The 23,276-nt window shown below is 49.3% G+C and overlaps 1 protein-coding gene across 2 annotated transcripts in view; it reads right to left on the bottom strand.

Moving 5' to 3' along the window:
• The window catches only part of Nav1 (neuron navigator 1), a 260,493-nt gene extending 243,531 nt beyond the window's left edge, over window positions 1–16,962 (bottom strand). For both annotated transcript variants that reach the window (XM_023707932.1, XM_023707940.1), the window contains exon 1: window positions 16,748–16,962. The gene's annotated coding sequence lies outside the window, so the exon portion shown is untranslated. The remainder of the gene's footprint in view (window positions 1–16,747) is intronic.
• Between the last annotated feature and the right edge of the window lie 6,314 nt (window positions 16,963–23,276).

Below are 23,276 nucleotides of genomic sequence, written 5' to 3'. Positions count from 1 at the left end.
GCCTGAGGCAGCAGGAGGCCAGGTCTGGAGAAACCCTTTCCTCTCCAGGTACGTTATGGGGCAGGGCCCAACACTGACCCCAGCTACTCTGCTCTGCTCTGGCCCCCAAACCACCGCAGATGCAGGGCACACACTGGCCCAGGACGGTCACAGCTCGGCCAGCAGCGGCACCCTGTCCTGGCCTGCAGGAGGCTTGCCCTGAGTGAAGGGGAAAGGCCCACCCTATCGAAGGTCCCCAGCCCACAAGGGACAAGGCTGCAGAAGTGGCAGTCAGGATGGTAATTCACTGACCTGTTCTTGTCAACCAAGAGCTCCTAGACTGGTCCACATCTGGCTAACCAAGTTGTCTAATGGACTTAACATCCTGAAAAATGAAGCCTAACCAGACAAAGCAAGAACTTTGGCTTGTAGTAGATGGAACCAAAATCAAGAATAAGAGGCTTCTGGGTACCACCCAGCAAGCTGCAGATAGTCAGCAGAGGGTAGCAAAAAAGCTCTGCTCCCAGGCCCTGACTTCCCTCACTTCCCCTACCCTGCCTGATCTTCCTCATGGTGCAGGGGTGCCCCAGCCCAAAGCTCCCACCCTCAGACCGTCTTCTAGTCTGGAGAGGAGGGGAGCTCACTGGCCTGCATCCTCAGCGCCAAGCAGGCAGAGCTGCCAGCTGCAGGCTGGAGAGGAGGCCCAGCGGCTAGGGCCGGGTTTCAGCTGGACAATTGCTCCCTCTTGTGGTGGAATAGGAAGTTGCGGGGACAGGCAGACAAAGGGCGAACCCGATTCTTTTCTGGCTTTCCCAGAATTCCCCTTCACGGCCTCTATTATGCACTTACTGGCGAATGGCACTGGGCCCTGCCCAGAAGGAAATGGAGACCATACACCATTTTTGAGGGCTTCTGGGGCAAAGCCACCCAGGAGAAAGGCAGCCGGTCCTTACCCACTGGGGACTCCAGGGTTTCCTTCCTTCACTCCAACAGGCAGTTCTTGTGGGGGTGAACCTGCTCCCCTCTGCTGTCCCCCATTTGAGCTGAAGCCCGCTTCTCACCTCCCCAACCCTGCTCCCAGCTCTCCTGGTCTAAGCAGTCAACTCCCCTAAGGCTCCAAGGCCTGCACCCCACACAGAGGGCTAAAAGCCATAGCTGTGGGAAGAGTCCCTGTTCTCGATGGCATCCAGTGTTGGGTGCCCCAAGAATGCACTCCAGTTCTCCAGGTGGACACGTCATTGCAAGGGCAGGAACCCGTGATTTCTTGCCCTGCCCTGTATAACCAAGTCTCACTGTGGCCTCTCAGCAGGCAAGGACCATAAATAAAGCCCTTTACAGAGAGGAAACAGGCTGGGGGAGGTCCAGTGGCCTGGCCTTGAGTTCGCCTTGCTCTAACAACCACCGCTCCCACGGCCCAGCACCATGCTGCTCCAATGGTGTGTGTTATTACTCAGCTCTCGAGAGCTGGGGTGAAATGACCCCTAGCACACAGGGCAGCGGTGAGCCAGCCAGGGACTCTGCAGCCCCAACTCTGGGTTCCCAGCCTTTGGTGACGCTCCCTGCCAGACCACATCCCACCTTGGTGGCTAGAGGGAAATAACATGAAAATAGCCTGCTGTCTCTGGTAGGAAGCCCCAGAGACATGTGCTTTGGTGTCAGGATGAGACTAGTTTGCTCTGCCACATGACTGACAGTGACATTGAAAGGCCAATGATTCTGTCTCCCCAGACACACATGCAGTGACGTAAGGGGCCTCTGTTCAGGCTGGATCTCAAGACAATTACCCTCCGTGGGAGGAGTAAAAAGCTGCCCTGTGGCCCAGAGGTTCTCTGGTCCCTGCAGGAGAAATGAGGTCAGAAGCCAGCCAGCCACACCTTGCTCTTATAGCTCCCTTTCCAGTGTGTGGGGACACGCAAGCATTGGGTTGCGTCTGATCGCTGTCCTATAGGCTGGACTCAAGATGCCAAGTTTTACTCCTTCTTCCAAAATGACTATGTGCTTTTACAAAAGAGGGGACACAGAGGCCCTGAGATCCTGCCTTGGATACTAATCACAAACCACACTGCTTGGAGGAAGAAAGTTGACATGTGACATTTCAACATCACTGTCAGTCATGTGAGAGAGCAAAGAAGTCTTGTCCTGACAACAAAACAGATGTCCCTGGGGTTTCCTACCAAAGACAGCAGGCTATTTTCATGTTGGCCCCCTCTAGCCACCAAGGCGGGATGTGGTCTGGCCAGGAGGGTCACCAAAGGCTGGGAACCCAGAGTTGGGACTGCAGGGTCCCTGGAGGGCTCCAGGTGCCCTATATGCTAGAGACTTACCCTCCAACCTGAGCTCCTGCCTGGGACATTTGCCACGGCAGAATGCTCAGCAGAACCAAGCCTCTAACTCTGCAGGGAAGATGAGTAGTTTCCACAGGCTGCTTGGTGAGCAGGCACTGGAGATTCCCGTTTGCAACACAAGACAGGAAGAGTGGGGCTCTGCAGAGGGACCACGGGCTGGCCAGGGGGGCAAGACCTGTCCCTTGGTCCCCTGCTGATGACCCAGGATGGATGAAAGAGGGGCCCTAGAGAAAGAGTTGGGGTTTACATCTCGATGTCCTAAAGCATCATGTGTTCACCGTGGCAGGGGACTGGATCGTGGGGGTGTGGTACCTGTCAGTGCATTCGTGCCCTGATGAGCTTACACTAAGTGTGAAGTTGGGTGAAGCCCAGTGGAGGGGGCAGCTCCTTCCCTCTGGCACCCAGGAACCAGTGGACGCCAGCTGCCCCCACTCTTCTGCTTTTCCGGCCTCTCGGAAACACCTTTTTCCTGCCCCTTAAGGCCACACTGCTTCCTGCTCAGGAAGAAGGCCTGACACCAGGCGCTATTTACAGCAGGGTCCCTCCAGGGCATCCCAAGGTGAGGGGCCATGGAACAGGGGTGGGGGGAGAAAGCTTGTGGCTTTCCAGGTCCCAGCCCTGAGGAAAGCAGAGACCCAAACTAGGAAGAGGGCTTAAAGGTCCTGGGTTCAATCTCTAACAACACACACACACACACACACACACACACACACACACACACACACGTGGAACAAATATCACTGAACTTAGATAAACCTCAACAAATATTATGTTGAGCTAAGAAGCCAGCTACAAAATAGAACACAGGGCTGGAGAGATAACTTGTCTAAGGGCCTGGCTGGCAAGCACAAGAACCCAGGTTCAATCCCCCCAGAACCCTGGGCATACGGTGCCAGCCACCAAAACCAGGCATGGCCATGTACACCTGTAATCCCAGAACTGGGAAGGCCAAAACAAGAGAATCACTATGAGTCTGACCTGTGTAGCAAGGCCCTGTACCAATAAATAAATAATTTTTTAAAATAAAAAAACAAACAAAATAGAACATGGAGTATGATTCCTTCCATATGATGTTCAAGAGCAAGTGAAGCTCATTTCGGGTGCTACAAACCACAGTGAAACAGGCTGGTAGAGCAGGAGAATGATGGATGCAATAGGAGGGGCTGCATGCTGACGGGATGCTGTGTCTGGGTTAGGGCGCAGTTACACATCTGTCAGAAACCCGTCAAGCAGGCTGTGAGCGTGGCTCAGTGGCACATCTGAGGCCCGGGATTCATCCCAAGATCACAAAACAAAACAAAAAAACAAACAACATGTCAAACTGGACACATAAAATCTGTGCATTTTTCTGTTGGAAATTGGATCTCACTTAAAACAGAGTAGCAGGACCAAGCAGATAGCTAAACGGATTAAAGTGCCTGCTTAGGCAGACACAGGGACCTGGGTTTGATCCCCAGTGTGCTGTGTGGGCCCCGCCCCTGGGGCGCACTGAGCCCGAGATTGAGACTGTATGGTGCCACGTGCCTATAATTCCAGCACTTGGGAGCCTGAAAATAGGAGGATCACTACAAGTCCGATCTGTGTAGTGAGACCGAGTACTAAATACATATAAATAAATAAATAAATAAATAAATAAATAAATAAACAAACAAGAGTGGCAGGAAAGCTAGAACAGGTTCCCTCCCTCTCTCTGGAGGGCAAGCCTGGCCAGAGCTTAGAGTGTGGGCAGCTGTGCAGGTGAGCAGACACTCTGCTGCTCCCTCCTCTCCTCCGTGGACTCTGCAGCTGCCACCAAGCTCAAGCCATGCTCAGTCCCGGGCTGGCCTCAGGCAGCAGCTTAGACGCCTGGGTGGAGGCTGAGGGAACACAGAGCAGGCAGCCCTGGGCCATGGGCCACTGAGCTGGGCTCTCCCTGGGTGCCTGCAAAGGCACCCAGGCCAAGCCCTCTCTGGTGTCACCATGTCAATGGCCCATTAGTTTATCTGGCCCACAAGCCTCAGCTCAGCATTTCACAGCCACCTTCCTGGATCCTTTGCCTCAGTCACTTCTGCGACTCCTCACAGTACCGAAACCAGTGCTATTTATGCCTCCCTGAGACAGCCTGGCCAGGTAACGGGCAAGCTCTGCTACTTGGCTCCCTATCACCCTCAGAGGGCCACAGTCTGGAGCCGAGGAGGGCGAAGGGACTGCAAGTCTGAGGGGCACAGGCAGGGCCAGGCTCCCCTCTGATGGTTGAGAAACAGCACAGTCTGCAGGGCTGGGAGCTGAATGCTTGCAGCATCCTTGACTTTTTTCAGCGCTTTCCTGTCCCACACAGACCCTTGGGGGAATCAAGGATTTACACTTCAGGATGCGCAAGCTGTGGGGCACCAGGCAGAGTGGGGGCAATGACAGCATCAGCTTTATGCGGGGTGGGGGCGCGCACATGTTCAGGGCCGTCCATCCCCATATGCGATAGGGTTGTATTACTGCTTCCTCCTGCAGAGGAGGGAACTGAAGCTCCCTACACTGTAGGAACCACAGTCTGACTGATGGCAAAGCCTGTGCACTTCCTGCCACACCACTTGCCTCAGAGGCACAATGTTGGGAGGAGGGAAGGGAGCAAGGAGGTGGCCTCTGAGCTGCCCAGGGAAACTGAAGTCCGTGGGCACTCTTGTAGGCCATCTCTCTGCTAGGCTGGAGCTTAAACATGTATGTCCTTTACCCCCAAGTAACTGATCTGCACATGTTTCCCTGGCTCATGCTGTGAGCCAGGACCCAGCAAGGCCATGCCACTCTCTAAGCACGCTGCACATAGCCTGGAGGACTTCTCTCTGCCAGGCCGAATGCGCATGCCAGCCCGGACAGCATCTGGCCCCGGCGCTGCCACCTCAGACACAGAGGCCTTTGTCTGAGAAGGCTGTGGGTGCACAAGTGACAGTCCCAGCAGCCAGCATGCAGTAGCCCCGCCCACTCACTTCCCACAGCCCCTCACCCTGTGGTCACTCTCTGGGCCTCCCTGCTGGCCTGTCATTTCTTTCTGGCCAGGCCCAGCAAGAGGAAGTGGGAGATGACTCGGGGGTGAGGTGGCGTCTGCGATCACGCTTAGCAAGCAGATTAGTAATGACCGAGAGAGTGGACTCCACAGGAGATCTGAAAGCAGGAGGGGCCCGCTTATGGGTTCCTGACTTGCTAACCATTCTAGCAAGGAGTTTTGCCGGCCCTAAATTCATTTACAACAGCTATTTCCACCTCGGATGAGAAAGTGAGAGACAGAATTCAAAATCTACACTCTTACATTGTTTCTTTGACGAACTGGGTAAAAAAGAGCACTGATGATAAAATTAGTGATATATTTTCAAGTAGCTTTTATCGGAAAGTAAGTCTCGGACAGCAGGGCATAGTTCAGTCATACAACACCTGCTTAGTATGGTAAGGACCTGCGTGTTGGGTCCCTGGCACCAAATAAATAAATAAAATAAATATCATGGTCTATTGTAAACAGATACAAGGCTTGCAGTGTGTTCAGGCCACCTCTGTCTGGTGTGGCCCTGGGGCGTGCTGGACTTTTCCAGCCTTAATCCCTGAGGTGATCAAGGATTTGTCAAATCCTGTTTCTGTTTCTATGAAGCGAATGTTTATCCTGCCCAGCTCACAGGGCCTCCCCACTGCAAACCTGAGTGAGATGCCTGCTAGGAAGGTCCTGGCTTGGACTACGCACTAAAGAGGAAGTTCTGCAGTGAAGGCTGGAGGAAGGGTGAGGACAGAGATGTCCAACGGGCTTCGTGCCACCCTCCGGATCAGACTCTGAGCTGGACCCAGGTGATGAGGTCTCAAATACCCCAGCAGTAGCTTCACACCTGCACCTTCCAACCCAGCCACCTGCTCCCAGGATGGAAGCCCAGGGCCCACAGAGGAACTGTCCCAGCTTCCATACTGCTAATACAAAACTGCAGAAGTGGAATTCATCGAGATTTAATTAAACATCTGTAAATGTACCAATGTGTCAAGGGCACCCATACCTGAATATAGCTTTCAAAATAATTCACTCTATTTGGAAACAAACGTTAGGATCAAATGTTCTCATTTCCCAGTATGTTGGATTACCAAGAAACAGCCAATTTTAAACGCCTGATATATGAATTGCTGTTACCTTTAAATAATTTTAAAATACTTTTAAAAGCTAAATTATACAAAGCCCTTCGAACATTTTCCAACAAGATGCACACAGCGGGCGGGCCGTGGAGCGCGTGCTGCAGTCAGCGAGCGGGGTGTGTGACCCCGGCTCTGCTGGGGTAGGCTGCCTGTGGCGCCCGGGTCTCACGAGCGCCCTCTCTGGCCCAGCTTGACACTGCAGGGGCTCCCAGGGCCAGGCCTTGCCTCCCTCGCAGAAGCCTGGATGCCTGAATTCCAAACCTGCTGTTGTCACTACTATTACAGGTGGTGGCCCCCATCAGAAGGCCCAGAAGACCTTTGGTAACAAGTAACAGTTCCCTGTTTCGCCTCCTCCCATTTGTTCCACTGTCCAAATAGTTTTCTGTCTTCAGCGCTTTGGGCGCCAAAGGCTCATCTAAACCTTGGCTATCACACAAAGCAGTTCTATTTTATTTTCTGTGTGACTTTTAGACTATATCTATTGATACCAGCTCAAAGAGACGAGGGCAGTACAATGACACCGCGCAACTCACTACTCTCTTTTTTCTTGGGGGTGGGGGGTTAGAGGCTGACCCAGGGCCTTTGTGCTGACTTGTAACCCCAGCCTGTTTTCTTCTGAGACAGGATCCTGCTAAGTCCCTAAGTTGCTCAAGCTGTGCTCCAGCATGAGCTCCTCCTGCCTCAGCCTCCCAGAGCTGATTTCAGGTCCTCTGACTGGATCTTAGTTCCTTTGACTTTGCACCTTAAATCTTAGAATTTGGTGTCTTTTCTCCTACACTCTGACAAACTCTTGAATCCTGCTGCCTGAGATGAGAAGACTGAAGAGACCTTCCTCTTCCCCCTCCTTCACCATATGCCATTTCAGTCAGCCCAAAATTTTACTAATGGTCCAGCAACTACAACTGAGCACACTGAATTTGGCTTAGAGGTTATGGGTAGATGTCATTTAAATTATCTTGGGTTATTTGCTTATTTTGGGGGTTGAGAAGGGGGTGTTGAGAACAGGTCTCGTTACGTAGTTCAGGCTAGCTTTGAACTCACTATGTAGTCCAGGCTGACCTCAAGCTCATAGCAATCCTCCTGCCTCAGCCTCCTCAGTGCTGGGATTACAGGAAGGCATCATCATACCCAGGATACACTATCTTGACCATGAAAAAAGGAGGGCAAAAAAACTTTAAACGACAGGGTGTAGTCTAGCCTGGGCAACAGAGTAAAACCCTCATCTCAATAAATAAATAAACAAATTTCTTTACCTGGTGTGTTGCTGTTCCAATTTAAGGGATTATGACCTTATTTCTCTTCTTCCAGGAGAGAAAACTTCAGTTTGGACCCCCCTTAGGGAAGCAGTAGTGCAGGAAAAAGTACATGGTACTCTCTAAAGGACACTTGGAAAACAAGTGGGAAGTGAAAGTACGGCCCAAATATTAAATAACTCTGCTAAACCAGGCCTGAGGCGCATGTCTGTAATGCCAGCATTCAGCAAACTGAGGGGCCGGGGAGATGGCTCAGTAGAATAAGTGCTTGCCTGGCAAGCACAAGGGCCTGAGTTCAATCTCCGGTTCCACACACACACACACACACACACACACACACACACACACACACAAAATCAGCCAACTGAGATAGGAATATCAAAGGTGAGTTCCAGGCAAGCCTGGGCTACAGTCAGTTCAAGCCCAGCCTCAACTGAATAGTGAGACCCTGCGTCCAAATAATAATAACCGCTAATTCCAGTTCTATTTTGCGTGACTAAGATGATTATGTAGGACAATGTCCTTGTTCTTAGAAAGTATGTCCCTTGGGGCCAAGGAGATAGCTCAGTAGAATAAGTGCTTGCCTAGCAAGCACAAGGCCCTGAGTTCAATCCCAGGTACCACACACACAAAAAAAGTAAAACATAAAAATATAAAATTTGGGCTAGGGAGATAGCTCAGTGGAATAAGTGCTTGCCTGGCAAATACAAGATCCTGAGTTCGATCCCTGGTACCACCAAAAAAAATAAAGTATACCCCTAAGTATTTAGGGGATAAATGTCATGGAGTCAACAAGTTATTTTCAAGTAGCTCAGAAAAATATTGTATGTATGCATGTAAATACATAGATAATAAATGTCTAGAATTGCTATTAACATTTTGGAGCATTGCCCTATCTGTCTGTCTGTCTGTCTGTCTGTCTGTCTGTCTGTCTGTCTGTCTGTCTATGGTCTCTGTCTCTCTATAAATTATCTATCTATCTATCTATCTATCTATCTATCTATCTATCTATCGTCTCAGTCTCTCTATAAATAATCTCGAGGGGGATTGCCTTTTTCAGAGGGAGATTTCAAGCAGATTTGTAAAATGTGAGCAATAAGGGAATCTAGGCATCCACCACACTTGTCTTTTACCTTCTCTGCTAATTTGACAGCTTTCAAAATGAACTCTGTGGAGATATGGCCTGCACTGATGGGAAGCACCCTAACTGTTCTGTGTCCCTTCCTCTGGGCACTGAATCCAGCCCTGAGGGCAGCTTCAACACCCTCCCTGTGAGGAGGGCAGGTAGAACTGACAGTGCACAGGGCTGACAGCGGGTACAAAGGCACCAACAACTGCCATGTAGCAGTATGGGGAGCCCCACATAATCAAACCCCTCCAAGTTTTGGGAGGGAGAGCAGGTGACCTTACAGAGCCACTCAAGGAAAAGATGGGCAGACAGGGCAGCTGCCGAGTCCAGCCCCAGCTGGGTGCCTTACTCATCCGTGTGTCTCATCAGCTGTCTCTCCTTTGTTCAAGGCAAGCAGGAAGACAACAGTTGGCGTCTTGGCACTGCCCAGAACCCAGCTACTCCTTCCAGTCAACTCAATTATTTGCACCAGTGAGCTGAGAAAGCAGCACTGGAACTTGACTTTAGCGATAATTTATTGAGGACCCATTCTACGCTACTATGGTTGAAGTCTACAAAAGAGTTAGCTGATACCAGAAATAAATGAAACAACTCCACAACAGCAAAGAGCAGGTGCTAGGACCAGACATCCTACACAGCCCAGTTCTCAGATTTTCAGTCTGCAAACAGAAAACAAAAACTGCTGTGCCTGATACTCGCTGACCTGCCAATGGATGACCTGCACCAGGGGGCCCACAGCTAGAGGGCTGCATTTGTAGACACAGTGGCGATAAACTGTTGCTTTTTCCAAAAGTGACAAGTGAAAGAAGATAGCATGGGTGTGGGGACGTCTGTCGTTGATTGAGCACACACCTTTAGCATCCCAGGGACCAGTTCGAGTCTTTCATTGCCTCATTTGATTTATGCAATCATTCCATGACTGTACTCCCCAAGCTTGCCAGTTGGTTAAGAACCACCATGGTGCTTGTGCATACACAGGGTAGGGGCATAAGTCTGAACGTAGAGGCAATGAATGGGCAAGATGGACCGGGCACCATATTGGACGCCCACAAGTTCAGCACTTTGGGAGCTGAGCCAGGAAGATCCTAAGTTTGCAGGCAGCCTGGACAATTTGTTTTGTTTTGTTTTTGCTTTGTGAGATAGAGCCTCACTCTGCATATGTAGGCCAGGCTGGTCTGGAACTCAGGGTGCTCCTCCCACTTCAGCCTGGAGTGCTGGGATTACAGGCATGCACCACCACACCTGCCCTGGGCAATGCAAAGAGAACTTGCCTCAGGAAAAAAAATAAAAATAAAAATAAAAGAGCTGAGAATATAGCTCAGTGGTGGAGCACTGACTGGTGTATACAAGAGGCCTTGGGTTCATTTCCCAAGGGAAAGGGAGAGAGGGAAGAAAAGAGAGAGGAAGAGAAAGATAGAGGGGAAGGAGGAAGAGGAGGAAGGGAGAAAGGGAGACAGACCTGGCAAATGGGGAAACATCCTATCAGTAAGACAAGACATTTTCATCACTTTTTCTGGGGGGAAAAAAACAAGTATCTGAGCGGTTTCAAAGCCCGCCTAATGTTACCACAGCAAAAACGATGCCAGTGGGCAGGGTATAAATTCACTTGCCAGTATCAGCCGCCAATACTCACCATGGGTTAGGCTTTATATGCACAGTGAAGATTTGAACTTTGACTCCAAGTCTGACTCATTTCATGATCCAAAATCATACATTTTCCCTGAAATTCCTTGAAAATGACCCCAGTAATGACCTGAGGGAAACAGGGCTGCTGGCGCGAGGGGGAAAAGAGACAGAGACAGACACTCAGTGGGCGTTTCCAAATAGCAAAAGCCTAATGTTTTGCAGGCAATTAAACATAGTCTGTGTGGCTTATTTCAAAATCCCTCACTTCATTTTGGTGAAGCCTGCTAATTTTTTGGTATCTTTTACCAATAGGTGGAAGTCACACCCATGTCAGATTTAATAATACAATAAAGATGTCTGAAAGACAGTGATGTCCTAATGTGGAATGGGATGATTTCAACACTCTGTTGTTAGGGTTCCTGAGCAACAGAGGTGGCTGAGTTGAGTGACCTCTGGAAGGGAACTTTACAGACTTGCTTCTTCTGGAAGTGGTGGGAAAATGGGGGCTACCTGACACTTAAGGTTCTTTCCAACACTGAAAGCTCACCCCACAGATGTCGCTATTCACTTGATTCACAAATGGATTTTAAAATCAGGGAAGGGATGTAAAGTGGGCCATCATTACTGACCAGATGGGGAGGGAACTGCATCACCAGAAGCTGTGACCGGCAAGGGTTTCAGAAAGGAAATCAGCTCAGCCATGAGTGGCTCTAACCTTCACAATGCATCAGAATCATCAAGGGAGATTTTAGAGTGACAGCTATGGAAGCCACATTTCCAAACCCAATGAAGCCCTGTCTCAGAGGATGAGCCCAGGAATCAGTAATGTTAAAAGTTCCCCAGGTGATGCACAATCAAGATGAAGAACCCCGGGGCTGGAGGAAGCGAAGGCTTCACCGAGGCCATGTCTGGTGCTCTCTGAGCCTCAGGATGACCAGGAGTTGGTTCATCTCTGGTGCTGGGCCATTCATGTCTTGATGTGAGGGTCTTGAGGGGAGACTGTTTAGGAGACAGGAAGATAAATGGCTAGAGCTTTGAATTCCTAGTTATGATAAAGTGTTGGCAAATTTACAGACACAGGAAGTAGAATGGTAATTTCCAGGGGCTGGAGGGAAAGAAAAAATGGGGAGTTATTCTTCAAGTTTAGTAAGATTAAAAAAAAAAAAAAAATGGGGATGAATGATAAGGATGCTTGTACTACAACAGGGTAAGTGTATTCAGTGCCACTGCACAGTAGGCTTAACAGCATTTAAAATGGTAAGGTATTTTAAATGTCAATTGCTGAGACAAAGTACTTAACATACACAACTTAAAGGAGAAAGGGCTTACAGTGGCTCACAGCTTCACAGGTTCAGCTGCCTCTATGATAAGAGCATCATGGCGGAAGGGCACTGCAGAGGCAAGCTGCCCAACTGTGGCACTCAAGAAGAACAAAGAGCAGCAGCAGAGCCAGAAGGGAGGAAGGGGCCATGACCAGCTGTGGTCCCCATGGTCATGGCCCACCCAGGCACACTCTGGTGTGCTTTACTAATCTCCTGAGCAGGGGCTGGGGAGATAGCTCAGTTGAATAAGTGCTTGCCTGGCAAGTGCAAGGTCATGAGTTCACTTCCCAGCTCCACAAAAAAAAAAAAAAAAAAAAAAAATCTCCTGAGCATCTCTAATACCGGTCAAGTTGGTCAACATGAATACGCATGACAAGCCAGGCATGGTGGCACATGCCAGAACTTTGGGAGGCTCAGGCAGGAGGATCATGAGTTCAAACTCAGACTGGGCAATTTAGAGACTTAGTAAGACTGTCTCAAAAAAAAAAAAAAAAAAAAAAGATTAAAAAGCCTGGAGATGAGAAGGCCCTAAGTGCAATGAGAAAGAGAGACAGAGAGAATAATAATTATGATATTATGAGTGTATATGTTATTTTTAAAAATGTAACATATAATAGCTTACCCCAGGAATGCAAGTGTGGTCCAACATAAGAAAAATAATTGAAATAATATACCACATTAAGGGCTGGCCAAGTAGCTCAGAGGATTAAAGAGCCTGCAAGCAGGCATAGGGGCTGGGGATTTAATCTCCCAGCCTTCTGTACCGGCCTCGACCCCGGGGCACATTGAGATGGCAATTGAGACTGTGTGTGGTGGCATGTGCCTGTAATCCCAGCTCTTGGGAGGCTGTAAACAGGCGGATCACTACAAGTCCAATCTTGTCGTGAGACCCTGAACACCCTGTAGACCCTTCCCAAAAAAAATACAAAAAAAAAAAAAAAAGAAAAGAAAAGAAAAAGAAATAATATTGAATAAAATGAAGGAAAACACAAAAGTCACATGATTATTTCAAGTGATGCCTAAAACAGCATTTGACAAGAGCCAACACCTTTTATCAATAAAAACACTTAGAAAATTAGAGATAAATGGGAATTTCCTCCACATGACAAAAGACATTTATGAAAACCCCCAGCAACCATCACACTTGAGAGTGAAAGACCAAAAGCTTCCCCCTCAGATGGGGAACAAGAGTGTAGGTAGGTGCCTGCTTTCGCTGCTGCTATTCAACACCATACTGAAAGTTCAAGTGGGAACAGCAAAAGGATACGTAATTGGGATGGAGGAAGTAAAAATCATCTGTATTCATAATGGATATGATCTTATGCATGGGAACTCCCAAATAATCCGCATATAAACTATTTTACTTTTTTTTTTTTTGGCGGAACTGGGAATTGAACCTAATTATGCCCTTGCACTTGCCAGGCAAGTGCTTATTCTACTGAGCCATCTCCCCGGCCCCAAAAGTGAAGAAGGATTGTTTTATTTTGTTTTTTTGGTGGGCTCAGGATGGCTTCAGGGCAGTTCTGGTTTGGCTTGAGGACCTGGGGATCAAACCACAGCATTCTGAGCCTGACTGCTTTGTTTAAGCAGGCACTTAAACAACTGAGCTAACAGGCAGGTCCCCATATAAACTATTTTAGAGGTAGAAGATCAACATACAAAAATCACTTGTGTTTCTATACGCCAACAATGAACAATCCTAAAGGGAAATTAAGAAACAATTTCATAGAGGAAAAATTTCAGAGCATCTGAGGACTGGACATCAGAATGGTCTTGCAGTCCTTTGAAGTGGAAACATCTTGTTATATTAATGGTCCTTGGCAGAGGCATCCGCATCCATGCCTTTAATTTTTCATGCATATTAGTGCATCTCATATTAAAATTAAGTAGAGCAAATAGATTTGATGAGGATGGTAGTGCAGACTGCACAGGACAAGTGTGAGAAGCTGAGCCACATCTACGGACCCATCAGAGTGCCCTGGGTCTCAGCCTTCCTGCCTCTCCTCACGTCCCAAGAGTCACAGGAAGCAGGAAAGTAAAACCCCAGGCCCCTTGGAGGAAATCAGGTCTGAGTCAGCCTCCCAAGGAGGTGGAAGAAACAGGAGGCCCCAGGAAACTATTTACTGAGGAGGGATGTTTTTCACTTAAAAGCTGGTGGGATTATTTTTTTGATCAAAGAAGGAACTAAAAGTGTATGTATGTACGTATTTTGGTAACTAGGGCCCAGAATGATGAAGTTTGCCAAGTACTGCCATATTTCTTAGATCTCTGTGTTCCAGAGACTAAAAGCTGGGTCTATCACAGAAATAGCTTTTCTTACCCCTTGCTGTTTTCCTGTTCCTCTCTCTTGCTAACAGCTAAGTAACATCTGCTGAGAGCTGTGGATACAAACACCAGGGAGAGAAAGCTGAGTGCGAGTGGAGGAGGCTATTTGCTGAAAGTGAATGAGCCATGGACAGGGAGCCAGAAGACCTGCGCTCCGTCTGGGCTGGCCTCTGCAGCAGCAAGCGCCACAGCTGTGTGGCCAGGAGCCCAGCCTTTCCTGCAGGACGCCTGGATTCTCCTCTGTGAGGGAAGGAGGCAGGGCCGGGGTGGGGAGGGTGGAGATCCTTTCAACTTTAATATTCTAGTTTTTCATAAACAAACCCTTTAAGAATTCAAAAGAACTTTAAAAGACGGAGGAAGTGACATTGTTTGAAAATAGATGAAAAGCGAGACAAATATGAAAAGATGAGCAGGAGACTTTTTACTCCGGGACATCTTTTTCTACTGCGCCAAAGCTGAGTTGGTAGAGAATCACATGGACTTTGGTGCATGGGGTGGGGGTCATATTAGGCAAGAGGAGGACAAAGAGCCAAACAGCACTCCTGGCTCACCAGGGAAGTCAGATCCCAGCAGGTCCCAGCAACTGGCCTCATTATGGACCCTATCTGGGAGGACAGAGAATACACATAGACAGACAGACAGACAGACAGACAGACAGACACACACACACACACACACACACCCCACAAACCAAACACCTCCCTAAGAATGAATAAATAGAAATTGATGTGGGCCTATGGGTGGCACTTAGATTTGTTTTCCCAGTCTTACTTATTGGGTTTCGTTTCTTCTTTTTTTTGGGGGGGGGAGGGGTTTGTTTCTTTATTTAACTTCTTTCATTTTGTTTTGTTTGAGACAGGGTCTCCCTATGTAGTTCAGGGTGGTTTTGAACTCACTATGTAGCCCAAGATGGCCTCAAACTCATGCCAATCCTCCTGCCTCAGCCTCCCTAATGTTCAGATTACAGGCATGAGCCACCACACCTAGCCAGTTTTATTAATTCAGCAAACATTTATAAAGTGCCTACTGTGCGCTGGGTATCACCCGTACTTAGATAGGGTATTTGGTTAGAGGACATTCATAGAGAAATAAGGCTTGTGCACAAATATCTAAAACACAAAGCAAAATGTGAGACCTTCCCCAACGGAGTTTGACTAAACTACTGGAATAGTTCTGATTAGGGGCTTTCCTCTTAGCAGGTGAGCTCAGGCAACTATAGGTTGAAGCAAAGATCTGCAAAACCATCTTCGTTCTTCGAGCAATACCGACTCCCCTGGCTCCACTTTACAAACGTGACAACCACGGCAGAACGGTGAGGAATTATTTGCTCTCTGATCATCCAGTGCGTTGGCCACACAGTCAGAAAGAGTATTACAAACTGATTGAAAACTTCCCCTAAAAGCAACAGAGAACTGTATGTGCTTTATACAGTATATAGCTCCTGCTGGAGAGGAAGTCCACAGCGATGGCATTCCCTGTCTCCATTCAAAATAAATCTAAAGATGCATCAGACAAATTCAAAGGGGGATTTAAAAAAACTCATGAGTGAGCCGGAGTCACATATATACTTGGCCTAAGGGGGCGAAGCTCTGCCTATGCGTTGAAGTCCTCCCGTCCCATTATAAGTTGAGTTGTACAGGACCAATGTGGGGGAGGCAAGAGACCATCCACAAAGTGAAAACCAAAGCAAGCCCAGGGCCCTTGGCAGGGCAGACTGGCCAGATTTCTCCGCAGTGAATTTGAACGAGCCAATGAGCCAATGGTATCCCAAACGCTGAAACAGGAAGCCAGATAAACAGTATGTTATCAAGGGGGGATCCAACGCTTCCTTTAAGCCAGCGCCAGCTGCGCCCTGTGACTGCCCTAACAAAGTGCCATTGACATACCAGCTGATTTTCCTGCATTTGGTTGGGGTTGGTGGGGGTGGTGCAGAGCCCTCTCTGCTGAGTGGCCTTTCCCCTAGCACACTGCCCACCACCCACTACCCAGTTCCTCCGAAGATCTGCCTAAGCCCTCTTCCCATGTCCTGTTTTCATAGACCCTGAGGATTAGCAGGGACCACAGGCCCCAGGCACCTTCGCCCTTAGGTGAGAGTCTAGCATCCCGCTCACCAAATCCCTCCTTTCTCCTCCCTCTATTCTCCTCCGGGAAGCTTTTTCAGCTCCCAGACACCTTGGGCGGATGCCAGAGAAGGCAGCTTGGGTAGGTAGGGCCAGAGAGTGCTCCTCCGTGCATCCTGGGCGCTGCGAACACTTTCTGGAGTGCCGGCAAGGTCACCTGCCCTGGTTGTCCCATTCACTCCTGGTAAGCAGAGTTAACTCGCTCTTCAAAAAAACCGAGAGAAGACGGGGCTTCGTGTTTCACAGGCAGGGAAACTGAGGCTCAGAAGGGGTGGGGAACTCTGGAGAGTCACCTCCAGAATTAGACGCAGTCTGTCGGGACAGCTTGGCACACTCCTCCCCTGAAGCCACTCACATCTCTGCTGTTACTCCAGCGCTTCTCACGAGCCCAGCCCGCAGCCTCCCCAGGACTAGCCGGCTCTCCTCCCCTGGGCTCGCCGACCCCTCCGGCCCCGCCACGGTCCTGCGAAGTGCGAACCTGCGGTCCCCGCACCCTGCGCCGGGCGCAACTCACCTTCTCGTGCGTCCTCCCGGGCTCGGGGTTCGCGCCGCAGCCCCAGCCGCCTTCGCGGCGCACGGACGCGCATCGCTTGGGGCAGCGCCGGGGCGGGCGTCCTTTCCTCCCGCCAGGAAGTTTCCCCGGGGCTCCCCAAGCCGGGTCGCCCCTTGCACGAGGCTCAGCGTGCTCGCTGCTTCCTGGCCTCAGGCCTCTCCCACTGGCCGCCTCTGGCCCCGGCCCCACAGTGAGAAGGAGGCGGCATCCTGAACAAAGTGCCGTCCCCGCGGCCAGGCGGCGGGGCGGAGCCTCGTGACCCGCTGCCCCAGGCACACGCCGGCGGCCCGCGCGCAGCCGGGGGAGGGGAGCGGCGGGCCGGCCGGGCTGGCCCGGGCTGCGGGAGGGGACGCAGAGCCGCGGGTCGCCCGCTCCCCCCACCCGGTGCCAGTTTAACCCGCAGAGGGGCGGAGGCCTGGGTGCCTTCCAGACTTTGTCATTGGAAAGCTATTCCCGTAACCCTTTCCTGCCTTAGTCTACCGCCCCGCCTCCCCGGCCAGCGGCAGCGAGGCAGCTGCGGGGTGGCGGTGCTTGGGCCGCGAGCTGTCAGGGCAGGAAGTCTTTGCACAATTGAGCTTTTCCTCTGCCCAGGGACCTGCCACCGCCACTTCCAGCCAGGGGTGCCCACCCTCTTCCCCACACGTCCTCCTTTTGCCCGTGGTCAACTGTTCTTTTGGAGAAGGGGACCGATGGCTGGTGAACAACCCTCTCTGCTTCTGAGTACACCGCTTGCTGTCTTCCACTCTGGGCCCCACTAAGCATTATGCTCTCAGACCTGGGACCCGTGGATGCTGAGGACAGGACAGGCCTGAAAGTGCCTGGCAAATAGTATGTGTTAAGTAAAACAAGTGACTTTCCCCCACCTTTCAGACCCATCTACTGGCCCTCTTTCTTCCAGAAAAGTGGGATAGGAGTTAGGAAGGGAAAGGAAAAAGGACATAACAGGACCTTAAGGTAATGCATGGCGAGGTTCTCAACCAGGGCCTAGTGCAACCTGTCTGAAGTGCTAAGAGTACAGACTGCCCTTCCCCTCGCCTGGAGGTTCCAGGCAGGCTCTGCAGCACAAGGGCAGGAGATTGGCTGCTGTGCCTCTGGAGTAGACTGTGAGCTATGTGTATAAATAGAGTAACAGTGCCCATGGATCCAGCAGATTGGACCAGACTCTTCCCCAGCTCCAGCAACAATGAGGCCTCATTTTTTTCCAGAGTGTTAAGGTTGGAGGTTGAGGTGGCGGGAGCAAATTGATTCCTCCCTAGGAGATCTCCATGCTCTTTTCTAGCCAGATCAGACAGCCCATTGGGAGCAAAGCCAGAGCTGAAGCCCCTGAGACCTGCTGGAGCCCTCACAAATCCTTCAGTACAGGGGCCATTGACATAAGGGAGAGATAGTGACACTAAACAATAACTTTGAAGATATTCTCAATTGATCAGAAAAAAGGATTTTCATATGATTTTTTTCCATGAAGAGAATGAGCTGCCCTTTTTTGAGACAAAGTCTTACTATATAGCCCAGAGATTGACCTCACAGTGATTGTTGCATCTCAGCTTCCCTAAGTACTAGGATTATAGGCATGCACCACCATACCAGGCTAAGATGTCTTTTAGTGAGGTAAGGGGGCTGCAGAAAGACCCTTGAGATGAGCCCCTTTCTTGTATATAATGGCTAAAAGTGGGGCTCCTTAAGGGAGACTGCCTGGACCTACTATTTATAAACCACAAGCATTTGAACAAAATCTTCAACCCCTGACTTCCTTAGTTTGTTCATCTGTAAAATGGGATAGTAATAGTGTAAAATTACTGGAAAGATAAATGGTATGCTACAGGTGACACCTAAAATAGTGCCTGGAAAATACTCAATAAATGTTAGCTGCTACGTTGATCTCTGGTAACCCTGTATGCCTTTTGGCATTCAATGATGTGCTAACAGGAACCCTTTCTGGCTTTTCATAGTTCTCTCAGCCTGCATAGCAGAGCCTGGTGCTTTAGAAGGAACCATTGTCCTTTTTTGAGGGCTCAAAGGATGGGGGCAACTGAGCATGTTGGCCATCCTAAGCCCAAGGACAAAGGGCCATGCAGTTAGGTATGCAAATGGACACAAGAGGCGTAACTGGTCTTGACTTACTGTGAAGCTAGATGCCAGGCTCTGATCAACCCACACTGGTAATGTTATAGGCATAACCCTGTTCTCTCGGTACCACCCAGAGTAGAAAAGGTCACATGTTCTAAGGAGGAGGTCTCTTGCATCTGTATGTAGGATCGATATTGCTCTCCCATGGAAGAGAGGGTGGTCATGTAAGTCCTCCCTAGCCCTGGTCCAAATGTCCCAATCACAGCCCTCCAACAGTGAACTTGGACCTATAAGCAAATATAAGAGCAGGCAGATGGGTTGGGGGAGGGGGCCAGTCTGGTTGTAGTGACAGAGGATACAAAGGCTCCAGAGATGGGATAAAACTGTGGCAGGGAGGAGAAGCCAGAATTGACTATGGGCAGAGTACAGTTTGGATAAGAAGCAGGGTCCCTGCCTGCCCACCCCAGCAGTGGTGTCTGCCAAATGTCCACCTTGTGAGTAGTTTTTTTGTTCACACAGTGATGACTCAGTTGGTCTGAATCAAGCAAATGGATTTTCCTTAAATATGAAAATCAATAAAAGGTAAAGGCAATGCCCTGGCTCTGGGGACAGAGGGTGGAGTGAGCCGGAAAGGAACTAGGGAGTAAAAGAAAGGGAAGGATGCAGGCTCACTGCAGGGGGACCCTTGGCATGGTCCCTGAGCCCCACCCCCACTGAGAAGGTGGCTTCCAGCCCTGTGGATCTCACTGTGGCACCCTAAAACACAGGTTTTAGCTCTTTGCTCCCCATCCCCCATCCTCCACACCCCAGAACCAATCCTGCTCCCAGGCCAGGAGATTGTTAACAAGAGGATTACTGTCAGTGTGACACATGGGTTTTAAAAAATCAGCCCAGAAGCTCATAGCCACGCCCACAGAGACTCAGACCTCGTGTGAGATTGGATGAGAACGTTGGGAGCCCCAAGAAGCACAGCAAATGCTTGTTTAGCTACAGCCTGGTTTCTTTGGGGACTCTGCCTGTTTTTCTGCCACCTTGAGCTCTGTGGACTAATGCTAATTTGTTTCACTGCTTGGATTATCTGATGTGGGACTTCAGGGATTTGAACAGAGTCAAAGCTCCTGCATTTCAGGCGACCCTTCTGACTCTTGTCCAGGGCTGGCAGAGCAGTTTGTAATGCCCTTTGCAGGGATGGGAAGACAGTGACAGTGCATCGCTTTGTTTTCTTGAGCATGTAGAAAACGTCATTAGCACTCCTGAGGTGGAGTCAGAGGAGCTTCTGACCTTCTCCTGGGAAGCTAGTGGAAAAACACTGGCTCAGGCTGCAGAGGGCTTCATTCCGTGCTTCTCTTGTGCCACCTGCTGAAATGCTTCACCCTAGTTTGTTCATGGGTGAGAGGGGTGTTGACACCCAGGGGACAGCCATACCCACCTGCCAGGGCTGTGGTGAATATCCGGTGAGATAATGGAGAGAAAAAGGTTTACATAATGCGACTCGAGTCTAAGCAGAAGTGCAATGATCACCCAGAAAGCTTCAGCTCACCCCAGCTCCACCCCACTACCCACCCCAGGCCACTTCGCCCTGGTTGTTGGCTCCATGCTCGAAAGCCCATTTCTGAGTGACACAAAGTTGTCCACCTAGAACCCTTGTCCCTTCTGATTCATTAGCCAACCGGGCAGCTGCCGGTGCTACGGGTGGGGCGGGCCCGTCTGCCATCATGGGTGGGGCCTGTTGAGGCTTTAAAAAGGGCTCCCTGTTGGTTGCTGCAGTTTATGAGGACACAGGAGAAACGGTCCATGGGGAGAAGCTGGCACAGTAATGAATGTTTTACGAGAGCAGCGAGTCACTGCCTTATCGGGAAGATGCTGCTTCTCCCTCAGAAACAGCTCGGTTACCAGGAAGTGAGATGAGCTGAGAGCCAGCGCAGTGTTTTTCCAAAGATGGCCTTTGAGGAGGAGTGTTTCTTTAAGGGACCAGGAGAGTGCAGACGGGTTGGCAGGAAGAAGTGGGGCCCTTTAAGAAGCCTGGCTCTGCCTGTACAGTCCTGGGGAAGACAATGGTAGTCCCTATTTATACAGTGCTTGTCACGCACTAGCAGTTACTCTGTGCTCTTCACCTATATTAATGCAGAGTCTCACAGCAAGTTTATGTAACAGGCATCAATTTTTGTCCTTTTGTTTAATTTTTAAAATTTAAATAAAATTTATTTATTTATTTATTTATTTATTTATTTATTTATTTGAAGAGATAGGCCTCACTTTGTTGCCCAGGCTGGCCTTGAACTCCTCAGTTTAAATCATCCTCCTATCTCAGCTTCCTGAAAAATGAACACCACCACACCCAGCCATGTGTATCAGTTTTGTCTACATTTTATGGGTAAACAAGGGGAGAGCAAGTATCTTTCTGAGTCTAACGGCCAGTTAAGTGATAGAGCCTGGCTTGGGACCCAACCCACCTCCTCTCTCATCCATTGCTTTCCTCTTCATATAGGTAGGAAGGGACAGTCCATTGTAGGGTGGGGTAGTGGTGAAGGCTGCACGATTTACTAGCTGCAGCAATTTTTCTTTCTTTCTTTTCAATAGCATGATTGTGGTACAATTTACATACTATAAAATCTGCCCATTGCAATATACAACCCTATGGTTGCAGTAAACCTACAGTTTTGTAGTTATCACCACAACCAACTTTCAGAATATTTCCAGTTTTCTCATTCAGTACATGTTTTAATCTGAGTTGCAGTTTCCCCATCTGCAAAATGAGAATAATGTCCGTGTTATGAGCATAAAATGAATATGGTGATGGGATCATCATCATCATGTTCTCCTGCAGTCATTTAAATACAGACTTTTAGAATCAACAGTGGTTTGAATGACTAGCTGATCTCACCCTTAGATAAAGTGTCTAAGTGCCAAGTAGGCCAGCAATTTGTCAATGAAGCATATGTTAGGGCCGGGGAGATAGCTCAGTAGAGTAAGTGCTTGCCTGGCAAGCTCAAGGACCTGAGTTCGATCCCCGGTTCCACCAAAAAAAAAAAAAGCATATGCAGTAAACTTAGTGATGGGCTTCAAACTGTAGCTCAATTCTCTTAGTTGGTGTATCTATGCTTTCTTGTCTCCAAAGAGACTCTTCACCCAAGTTACAGGGATGTCATTGTCCAATGCCACCCATCTTTGTGGGCACCTCCAGAGTGATGCGGGCCAAAACCATGGACCCCCAGAGCTTGCTTGTGTTGGCCTCCCAGCACTTAGGCCTTGGAGCAGAGAATACAGGCTTGGTGCTGAATTGGGAAACAGGATCTAATGTGGAGACTGAGGCAAGAATATTCATTGTTGGAAGAGGGGCTACACCGATGCCTAGAACCCAGGACACTGCCAGTCCAACAGTCAGAGGAGACTCCATGCAGCTCCTGGGCAAGGCCAGCTTCATGAGCCTGTCACTGTGCAGTCACTCAGTGGCCCGTGTTTAAAATCCAACCCCCCAATTCAGTTTAATGCTTGTAGTCATGAAATTTGTTTCATAACTTGAAACAAAGGCTCCTAGAGTTCTGTTTTGCATGGGATCCTATAAGTTGTAGAATCATTTTCACCCACAGAACAGAGCAGAACCCAAGCTCAATTCTTTTTTTTTTTTCTAGACATTATTTATTTATTTATTGTGGGGGGGGCAGCTCAGCCCACCAGGGGGCGGGGCTGGCTGGCATGTGGTGCTGGGGGATTGAACCGCGGTCCCTGTGCTTTGCTGAGCTTGTTCCAAGTAGGTGCTTTAGACCACTGAGCCATCTCGCCAGCCCGTAAGCTCAATTCTTAAGGCCACAGCAAGGATCAGAGTCTCTCTATCCAGGACCTGGTCATGTACAAACTCTGTATACTTGCAACACAGCCACAGAGTCTTCACGCTGAATGTTAAGAGAAGTTAGAGTTAGGCATTATAGTGCGCACCTGGCCCCAGGTACTCTGAGACAGAAGAATTGCTTCATCACTGGAGGCTCCAGGCCACCCTGGGTGACACAGTGAGACCATGTGTTAAAACACATTGCAGAGGGGCTAGGGAGATGGCTCAGTAGCATAAGCACTTGCCTGGCAAGTGCAAGAGACTGAGTTCAATCCCTGGTTCCACCAAAAAAAACCCCAAAAACCAAACATTGCAAAACCAATTTGCATATTTTGATCTAGTTTATGTCAAAAGATGCTCGTGTGTGTGTGTGTGTGTGTGTGTGTGTGTGTGTGTGTGTGTATGTGTGTGTATAAAATTTTTTTAAAGGTCTATAGAGACACTGCAAACAGAGGGGAATGATTACGTCTGGGAGAGTCATCAAGAGACTCGCTAATTTTTTTCTGTGTCTTTAGGTTGTTTGTCCAAGGAGAATGTATTCATATATTATTTTCATAATCGCAAATACAATTATAAGATACTCTACAATATATT

The sequence above is a fragment of the Octodon degus genome, unplaced genomic scaffold (assembly GCF_000260255.1).
Source record: "Octodon degus isolate 3935 unplaced genomic scaffold, OctDeg1.0 scaffold00009, whole genome shotgun sequence".
NCBI lineage: Eukaryota > Metazoa > Chordata > Mammalia > Rodentia > Octodontidae > Octodon > Octodon degus.
Note: the sequence above shows the minus strand (reverse complement) of the source record. Positions and strands in the feature narration are given on the sequence as shown.